General features: G+C 43.5%; 1 pseudogene; it reads right to left on the minus strand.

The window, feature by feature from the left end:
• LOC109489312 overlaps positions 1-166 on the minus strand; it is a 9,964-nt pseudogene extending 9,798 nt beyond the window's left edge.
• Between the last annotated feature and the right edge of the window lie 10,573 nt (positions 167-10,739).

Consider the following 10,739-nt stretch of genomic DNA (forward strand, 5'->3'; position numbering starts at 1 on the left):
GGGGCGGGAGGCAGGGCCGGGCGGGGACCCACCTGTGCGCCCTCCGCGCCCCCCTGCGGGCGCCGCCGGCGCGCGTGCCGGGGGCCGGGGGCCCGGGGGCCGGGCGGACGTGTCCGCCGCTCCCCTCCCGCCCCAGAACACTTGGGCAGCGGCCGAAACGTGCCATTTCCTCTCCGCCGCCTGGCCTGGGTCCCCACGTTTCTGGCTCCAGGCATTTGTACTTTGAAACATTTGTTTAATATTAAGGAAGCTGCGTGTGCGGCGGTCATAGTACGCCCGGAACGTGTGGCCGTGAGCTCCAGGGCGGTGAATGAATCATCGCCCGCGGACCGGGCGCTGATGATTCATGCGGGGTACACACGCGCGCGTACTCGCCGTGTGCCTCTGACCCAGGGACGGCCGCCCTTCTGCAGCGATGACGCCTGGAGGGGCGGGGGAGAGTTCATGCAAAAGAGCGGCGGCTTGTTTTTTTCCTCCTTACACAATTTTGGGGAACTTTGGGGTGTCAGGCACCCCAGATTTCCCGAAGCTTGTTTCCCATTCTTGGAAGGGTTGCAGGATTCCACCTGGCTGCATTAATGAGTCGGTGGAGGAGCGCTGATGCGCTGCGAGGCTGGGTCCTGGCTCATTCAGAGTTTGGTTGGTGTCAAGTGAGGTATTGGGTTCTGAAGGAGTCTTTCTAGTAATTGCCTGTGTTTAAGGACCGCAAAAGTAATTAGCACAAACTTTAAAAGTTAGTGGATCTTAAAAGAAAAACAAGTGGCTCCTAATTAGGAGTCTTAAAGATTTAGGCTTTGACGGGGGTGGGGGGTGCGTGTTTTAAGCCAAATTCAAAAAGGAACTTAGTTTGCCATTAATACAGAACTTTTAACCACTGTGACCACCCTTAAAGACTAACTTGACTCATTCCCACCTGACTCCACATTTGCAGGATTAAGAGTAAAGTTTTCTCAGCATTCAGGACTCAGGTCAAATGGCATCTACTCAGCACAGGCCCTCTTGATCACCTTAAATAGCTTTTCACCCCGTACCCCAGAAAGCACACCCAATCCTATTTTATTTTCTCCATGGCACTTAATCACTATCTGAAATGATTTTATTTTGTCTTTAAGCCCTGTCTCTTTGTACTATAATGTAAGCTCCACGGTGACAGGGATTTTGGCCTGTTTCACTCACTGCTGTAAGTCTAGCACCTAGAACAGTACCAGGCATATATTAGGCACTCAGTATTTGTTGACTCCTGAATGAATAAATTCTTTTTCCTGATTTCTTGGTAGGGCTGTCTTTGACAGTTGAAAGTCAATGCCTTTTGTGAGTAAGACACTAAGATGGTACAGTTTTTTTCTTCCAGTTTTCTTTTGATTGATTCATTTCCTCCTCTGTGCTATTTAACTGACAACACAAGCTGGGTTTGAGCATCACATCCTAAGATGCTGAGTGTGAGGAAAGATAAGGCATATAGAGCCTCGTCAGAAGAAAGTGTATTACCGTAAAGACCGTGGGTGATTAAAAATATTACCTGTGCTAATTGAAAAAGAAGTACAGAATATTGAAATGGAATCAACAAAGTCAAGTTCCCACAGTAATGTGTGTTTTCGTTCATATTTGAAATACTGGTAGTTCTCTATTCCTCCCTCCCCACTGTTTTCACCAGCCTCAACTTTAGCTGAAGTTTGGGAAGGTCCATAGTAAGTAGCACTTAATCTGAAGTATGAATATAACTAAGTGAATGCAAGAGGCCTTACCGCTGCTTTATTGTTGTTGTTAATGTCAGTAACTCCACAGAAGAGTGGATAGAAGGAGTTACTTAATATTTTAAACCTCTTCAATGTATTGTAAAGAATTAAAGCTATAATGAGTCAATGAAATAATGGAAAAAGATTTCAAATGTAGTGCTGAATGCTGCCTCCCTTGAGGGTAAACTTTAGTATACTTTTTATTATTATAAATCATAAGTTTTGGAAAGATATTGATCAGCTTTACTCATAGCAATGTTTTTAGAATTCAGTACTTCCAAAGTTAAAGAAGAGCGGGCATCCAGCAGTGCCCTTTCCCTGATAATAGTTGTGATCATTTTCAAAAGCATAATCTGATTTCAAGAGTAAGCTCAGCAATAACGGAAATTTAAAGCTAAAAGGGACCTTGAAACTACTTAGCACAATTCGTTCCTTTGTACCAATCCCTTTGCTGAGGAAACTGAGACACAGTGAGATGACTTGCCAAGGCTGCAGACAGAGCAGGGATTAGGACTGGGTAGATATCTTGATATCTTGTTGGAAGTCCCTAAATTAGCCAGAGCTCCCATAAGGGGGGGGGAGGTGTGGTCTCTACCATTAGCCCATTGACTGACTGCCTCCTGCTTGTTAGCTCTCAGAGTAAAACTATGTCTTATTCAACTTTGTGCCCTCCCTTGTACCTTGGACACCTAGGAGCTCAACAAATGCTTGCTAAGTGTGGTTGGGCAAATGTGTTTTAAGTTGAGGAATATACTTAAGAATTGAAAAAACAAGAAATCATATCTATTTTCCAGATTGAAGAAGTTTTCTGACAAGAGTTGGAATGTTGGCAGTAATTAACCCTAGAACATTCATAGTAATGAAGCTACTACTTAGTTTTCATGCCTCCAGTTTCAAACAAAATGGCTCACAACTTAGAAGTATCTGTGCTTGCTCAGTTGGCATAATTATTCACTGGAGAAATAGTAGGAGACAGGAGTCAAGACAGCCGGTAGGTCTTGCCTCTGCCACCATGTCCAATTAGAAAAGCCCAGACTTGACAGCCAAATAGAATTGGGGCTGAGCTCAGTTCTGCCCCTAACAATCCGGGCTCTCTGTGGCAAGTTACTTCGCTTTTTTTGAGTATTCTCTCATCTCTAAGGTGGACGTAGCAGCACCTCCCTTTAAGGATTGTTGTGGGGCTGGGGTAACATTTGTCGTGTCTGGTGTACACCAGGCCCATAATAAATGGTAATGGCTATAGTTATGACTTCTGATTTATGTGACTCTGGGAACAGCTTCATCTCTCAAAGCTTTGGTTTTCTCAACTAGAGCATTGGTTGTGGGGATAGGACAAGGGGGTTGGGGAAAGGGGGGTGGGGAAGAATTAAATGATTTCTAAGATCTGATGTATCTCTATACATCTCTGTGGTTTAAGGAATCGATAAAGAATGCACAATTCTCCTGCAGTGTTAGTCTAAGTGAAATGATTCGTATATCCTTGAACTAACGGCAGAAATGGTTCGTTTCTGGGCTTTCCTAACAATTTGGCGTATTTAACTTTGATGATATTAAGAATGAAAATTCTTTTATGTGATGTATGATGGATACCAAGTTAACTTGAATATCTCAGCCTCTCATTCAGCTTACTACATATAAAGCAGTATAAGGAGTCTGCACGTTAATCAGTCAGACATTGGTACCTTTTCTTTAAGAGGTTTGAGAGTCATGTAAGGAGCATAAGATGGGTAACCAAAGGCTGTATTACATGGAAGGACTGTGAGAGGCACAAAGAAAATGCTGTGTGGGGCTCCTGGGTGGCTCAGTCATTAAGCATCTGCCTTCGGCTCAGGGTGTGATCCCAGGGTCCTGGGATCGAGCCCCACATCAGGCTTCTCCACTGGGAGCCTGCTTCTTCCTCTCCCACTCCCCCTGCTTGTGTTCCCTCTGTCACTGGCTATGTCTCTCTCTCTCAAATAAATAAATAAAATCTTTAAAAAAAAGAAAAAGAAAATGCTTTGTGATTTTAGCGAAGGAGAAGCTTAATTAAGACTTAATTAAGGCATCTTAAGCAAGGCCTTAAACAATTAGTAGGACTTCAGCTGGCAGAGATGTGGTAACTACCCTATACTAAGACTTGAATGAAAGGATATATGCACATATCCAGGAATGGAGAGGAATGTGGTTAAGGTGGAGGATGAGGGACCTGGGGGCGGTATAGTGGGGCAAAAGTGCATGGCAGGGTTAGTACCATACTGTGATGATCTTGAATGCTGGGCTAAGGAGCCTATGTAGTAGTCAGTGGCTCACCATCAAATGTATTTGAAAGTGTGTGTATTGGGTGTGGGGGTGATGTGATTAGCGCTGTGCTTTAAGAAGATGAATCTGAGTCAGAGGAGCCATGGGTAGTCCTGGTTAGGATGCCATTAAGATACGCTCCAGAAGAGAAGGAACAGAGAGTACAAATTAGGTGGGAGCAGGTGGGTTGGGTGTGACACCACAGAAGTAAACCAGACAGGAATTGTCGACTAATTAGATGAGGGAGTTGAGGGAGAAGTCAAGGATGGAAACTGAGTGACTTTGGACAGCAATGGCAGGAATTGAAATAGTCAAGAAGAACCACTAGTAAAGGCACTCGCTGGTAGTGTGCAGTCCGTGTTTGTCTCATGAATGGACATGATGATGAGTTTGGATTTGGATATGATCATATTTGTGTGCCTGTGGACCATCCAGATGGATGGGAGCCATTGCAAATAGAGGAAATTTGGGGCATCCTTATGAAGGGATTAAGTTGTGAGAAAGGTTCACAGTGTGGGTGGAAAGAATAAAAGGCTGGGGCAGAGCCTTAGAAAAACCAATATTTGTGGGCTTGAAGGGAGACAGAAAGAGGCTGTCAGGATGCTGAGAAGAAAGAAGCAGGAGAAGAAGGAAAAGGCCGGGTAAGGAAAGGTGAGAGAGGAGGATTGGTGGAGACTGATCGGGTGGGGAAGCAGAGATCAAAGACTGGGAAGAGATCAGTAAACTTGTCAGGGAGACCACTGTCAGCAGCCTTTGAGGATGGGGTCATTTGGGCAGCGGAGACAAGTCAGAACCAAGTCAGCCAGGTGCCTGAGGGGTACCTGAATGGGAAGAAAACAGAGTGAGTGTAAACCGTGATGGCACTGTGAAAATCCGAGAGGCCAGTGACTAAAAACCAAAGCATAAGAAAGGCCTGAGAGTATTCCGGCTGTCTGTGGAGAGGAAGGGCCTGAAGATCCGGAGAGGCAGTGGGAAGGTAACTACTATACCAGGCCCTCCGCAAGTACGAGGGGTGGGAACAAGGGAGAGTGACCGGATGTCCAGATGGCCCAGGACAGTCTTGGTTCACACCTGCTACCCCAGTTTATTTATGGTCTAATATTTGGACAAATATTACAAATATCTGGAAAAATAATGCCTACTTTTATCCTAAAAGAGGTTGCTTTTTGAATAATGAATTATTTGATCGCCCAGGTCATGGCACAGGTAGTTATTCATGGAAAAACAGATGCGACATGGAGGCAAAAGACACAGATTTAGAAAGAGAAATTGGGAGCAGGGAGGGCGGGTGGCTGCATCTGAAAGGGGTCCATTCCTTCCTGTTGGGAAACAAGAGCAATGAGGGAGGAGGCCAGGTGATTGGCCAAAAGTAAGTTGGGGTGAGGGGCAAAGTTGGGGAAGGGGAAGAGTTTGGAGTAACTTCCCATCTGAGTGCTGCAGGGAGCCAGAGGTGGCCGGGCCGACGCGTGGTAGAAGGAATCTTCCCTATCTTCCTGACCGTCTCCAGCAGTGCGGAAGGTTGGAAGTGGAGGTGGTGTGAGGACCACCGGCACTGCCGGCTCCGTCTGGGCCCCTGGTGGAGCAGGGGCAGGCGAGACAGTGCTGCTGGGCTGGGGGGGGTGGGCAGCACACAGGAGCGCGGGACGTGTAGCAGCTGCTTCAGCAGGGGCCGCGGGCAGGGAGACATAGGAGAGGGTGTGCAGGGGCTGGTGGCAAAGGGCGCGGGGAAATTTTAGGGTCGCTTATCATTATGGAGAGGTCAGTTATGAGCGACCATGTAAACTCAGAGTGTCCCTGAGCTTGAGAATGGTGAGGTGTCACAGCCATGAGGCAGAAGGTCATTGATCCTCAGGAACTATGAGGCCAGGGTGTATATTATTATATATTATATAATCTACATTTGTATATTTGACTGATATGTGTGTGTGTGTGTGTGTGGATATACATATCTCTCAAAGTCTGTTTTTTAAAATTCTGGAATACATTAAAGCCTTTTTGCACTTTAGAGTTGGAAAGTACCTTAAAAAATAGGGAAGTTGGGAAGTTATTCCTTCATTTAAAAGATGGGGAAGCTAAAGTCTTTTAAAGACTTTCAACAAAGAACGTAACTTGCCCCATATCACAAGCATGTATGACAAAGCTGACTCTGGAAGGGGCCAGAATCTCTGAATCTCATTTCAGTATTTTCCTCTAGAGCAGAAGTAATTAAAGTATCCACGAAACGAAGTCTTAAAAAGCTTCCACTTGGCTTGCCCACTTACTACTATTAGAACACTGGTGTTTTTGGACACAGAAACCCATTGAGGAGAACTGTGGGATCAGGTCCATGTCCTCTGTCTTCTAACCCAAAGGCAGGTGGTGGCATCTTTGAGGAGGACCCATGAAAAGAAGCAGTTCTTCCCCATGAATTAAAAAACAGGCAAGCATCAACAGATAGACAAAATATTAGCTTCATTATTGATAAAGCCTAGATTGGAGGACATAGCTTGGTGTGAAGTTCAAAATGGTGTTGTGCATCTCCACCCTCATGTAGACTTTGGAGCAACACTCAGGATAGAAGGTTTGAGGCTGAAGAGCAGAAATACCCAGGTCTCTGCCTTTCGCTGCCCAGCTAGAGAAAAAGAGAAAGATGCCAAATCCCTTACGCTTAATCTCTTCCACAGAAAAACTCCATCCATTTGAGAACTGAGAAACAGCTGTCACAGACTAACCAAAAAAATTGTTCCACCACTATAGGGAAGAATATGGTGTAGGGCAAGAAGACAGGAGTGGACTGGGAATAGCCCTCCGTTGGAAACCTTGTGGGTGGGAAAGCAGTGTTATTCCCTTTGAACATAAGGCTACTGACCACTCATATAGGTTCCTTGTTTGCATTTGAGTTCAGGTAAGTTCTGAGGCAACAGGTGCATTTTTACACCAACTGGACGTAAGTGAAATGACTAAGTGTGGTCCTTCATCAGCCAGTTTCACAGCCATAACTAGTGGGTCTCTGCTTCCTCCCTGGTGATCTCAGGAAACTCACAGACGTCAGAGCAGAGACCATCAGCTTTGATAACCTGCCTGTGAATTAAAAACTTTGGAAAAGTGGAAAGTTCTTTCTCTTCATAAAATGTTTAAGGAGCCCTTAATTGGACATATAGCACTTGGAATTAGTGCTGATTCCATCACTATTAGTAACCTTACTAATTAACTATTAAATTCCTCAGTTTCCTCATCTGAAGATGACTATCAAAATTCGGTGAGACTTTGTTTTAGGCACTTAAGGTAAATCATGATGACTTTTCCCCTTTATCCATGTCAGTGTGTATAATACTTTTAGACAAGTAAGATTATAGCACTGTGTTTCATGACAAAGGAAATTTCTGACTTTTTATCCACTTCTCTTTTAACTGTTAAAAAAGTAATTTTTATTATCAAATATAACACGTATATAACTTTTGAAATGAAAAATGTATAATTCAATGAATTATTAAAAAGCGAACATGCACATAACCACCAACCAGCTCAAGAAGTAGAACCGTGTAATTTTTTCTCCCCATAGGAATCTTTTTCATTAGATGCTTGGTTTTCTTTTCCGGCAAGTCATGAGTATTTATACTCATGGCAATTATAAGTATTGACAGGTCCAAACTCTGTGTTCCTTTTGAGTGGAATGAGATCAAAGATGTAATATTAGTATTTTACTCTGTAGTTATTTTTTATTTCTGTAACTATGAATTTAGTGTTTAGAACAAGTCCCGGGTTTCAGCCTTAAAGATCAAAATCTTCAGGTTAAGAGTCTTAACATTTGTGTCCTTTGGATGGGAGTGAAAAAATTGTGATCATTTGGATGTGAGAAAAGTCTTCATGCTTAATTATTTTTTAAACTTTCTGGTCATCCCTCTTTGCCTGCCTTTAGAAGCAAAACAGCTAAGCTTCCAGTACTGATGATGACAGTGTGCAGTAATCAAAGGTCTTCTTGGAAAACACCTGACCATTATTGAGGCAAATACCTCTCAGTTCACACCACCGTCTTAGGCTAGATTTGAAGTGGCAAGAAGGAGTCAATGATAATAGCTTTATTGCATGAAACACCTATATTTTCTTTGTTTAATCGTAATCTAGTATTGTAAATTCTATTGTCTTTTAAGGCTAAATTAAAGAGTCAATAAATAAAAAGTCTTTTGTGGTATCCACAAAAGGGTTCTCTTGGATAAGGGTTTTTTTTATGATTAAAAAAAAGGAAATGGTGATAAACATTACAATAATTAGAAAAGTGTCCTAGCTGATCTGGTGTATATGTGAAAACAGAAAAGCTATGATTGTTTTAAAAATTGATAAAGAGGGGCGCCTGGGTGACACAGTCATTAAACATCTGCCTTCGGCTCAGGGTGTGATCCCGGCGTTATGGGATTGAGCCCCACATCAGGCTCCTCCGCTTTGAGCCTGTTTCTTCCTCTCCCACTCCCCCTGCTTGTGTTCCCTCTCTCGCTGGCTGTCTCTCTCTCTGTCAAATAAATAAATAAAATCTTTAAAAAAAAAGTTAAAATTGATAAAGAAAGGCTCATCTTTTGGGGCAGTTTCTGTGGTTGTAAGATTTGGTTGTGGGGACTTCAGGTTAGAATTTGGTGGGCTGCACCTGTCAGTCCCTGCCGAAACCCCCCTGTAATGATGGTGTGAACGTGAGAAGAGGCAACGGCAGGTGGGAGGCACGAACACATGTTCGGAGGACGAAAAGCAAACACACCTGTGGCAGTGGGCTTAGTGCAGCGGGGAAAGGTGGTACTTACGTGCTGTGAGAGGAAGTTGGGAGTAGATCCTGGGAAGAAACAGCCAGTTTATCTCCCAAAATCCCAGAAAGGCTCTGCAATGAGAGGCTCTGGAGTGGGGCTGAAAATAAGGCAGTGATTGCAAGCCTGTGAAAGGGACCAGCCCTCAGTTCACTTTCCCCATCCCATACAGCAAGATGAAGCCCTTGCTGGGCACTCGACATTCTTCTCCGGAGAAGGTGAAGTAAATTTGCAGTTCTGGATTTAGAGCTACCAGGCAAAAAAAAGTGGGGGGGGGGAGGTGAAATGCTTGGTGAAAACAGAGGAATTTAATGAAAGTCTGCATACTTAACACTGAGACCCTGTGCTCTATTTCCTCTGCACAGTCCTAGGAGAGCGAGGTAATTACCAACCCAGGCAGAGTATTGAAGGAGTCTTCTCTGCCTGTAAAGAACAGCACTAGAGAAAAGACCTACAGGTACTGACACTGAGGGCCCACACTGTAAAAACTGACTTACTACCCATTCTTCTTAAGTGAACCCACCAGCCAACAACCCTCTTCCCTCAACTCCATGAGTATACAGCTTACAGTCAGCTTTTTAGTACCTTACTCTTAAATACAAGGAGACCACGTACACTCTTTCTGCTATGCCAGAATAGGAGACTAATATGATGGAATGCCTGCCGGACTGGTCCTCTAATTGTGTTTCTTCTCTTCTATCCTTTTGCTTTTATTTCTGCTTCATCTTCTCCTTCCAATGATTTTTTTTTTTTTGGCCATCTTATTTTTAACTTTCTAATATCTATTTCTTACTATTTTTGTAGGCTCATTTTATGAATTATAGGTGGGTTTAGGAATATGAAATTTAGTATCAGAAGAGATAGCTAGAAGTTTTAAACGTAGTTTGCCTTTAGGAAGTGGGTTTGGGGGTGACCATGAAGTGAGACAGGCTGCTGCTGTCTTTCATTTTAAGCATGGCAGTATTGTATGAATGTTAAAGTAATCTGTATGAGTTAGGTTGACAAAACTAGTAAGAAGAAAAAATAACGCAGTGCTTGTAAGTGGATTAGGGAATGATTTACATATATCTAGAACTTTAAAAAAATATACAAGTTAAGAGGTGATGTTTTGATATTAGAATCCTTCCTCACAACGAGGATTCCATCCCTCTGTCTGTTTCAGAATCACTTGAGGGAGGTTTTTGAACATTCAAATGACTGCCTTTATCCCAAGATTCTTACTTATTTGGCTTTGGGTGGGCCTCTAGGAATCAGTAATTTTTAGAAGAATCCCATCAGCTTCTGATGTATGGCTCGGGCTAACTCCTAGCTAAATATTTTGAACACCTTTGCTGCTTCTTAAGTGTTTTTTGTATTCTTCCTATTCTCTCTCTCTTCCTCTCTGTGTCTGTCTCTCTGTCTCTCTGCTTTTCTGTCTCTCTGCTTCTCTGTCTCTCTGGTTCTGCTGCAGGTCAGATCTTTGCTGTCAGTTCTGAACTGATACAGTCTATTTTACGTCAGTAGAGTAGGAGGAAAGAAAGGGAGACATGGGAGAGGTCATTTGGATGACCATGAATAATGAGAGTGGCTACACAGGGAGCCAATATTTGTTTCCTTTTGTTTTGTAGAAACTACTTAAATTGATGGCCTTATCTTGAATTTCCTCTGGAGTAATTTTGGAGCTCAACTTCAAGTAAATTTGAACTTCATAATATTTTGTTATTTCTTGGGGTGCCTGGGTGGCACAGCGGTTAAGCGTCTGCCTTCGGCTCAGGGTGTGATCCTGGCGTTATGGGATCAAGCCCCACATCAGGCTCCTCTGCTATGAGCCTGCTTCTTCCTCTCCCGCTCCCCCTGCTTGTGTTCCCTCTCTCGCTAGCTGTCTCTATCTCTGTCGAATAAATAAATAAAATCTTTAAAAAAAATAATATTTTGTTATTTCTTTACCTTCAGTGTTGCCTCTTGGAGCTAAATCAGC

The sequence above is a fragment of the Ailuropoda melanoleuca genome, chromosome 6 (genome assembly GCF_002007445.2).
Source record: "Ailuropoda melanoleuca isolate Jingjing chromosome 6, ASM200744v2, whole genome shotgun sequence".
Taxonomy (NCBI): Eukaryota; Metazoa; Chordata; class Mammalia; order Carnivora; family Ursidae; genus Ailuropoda; species Ailuropoda melanoleuca.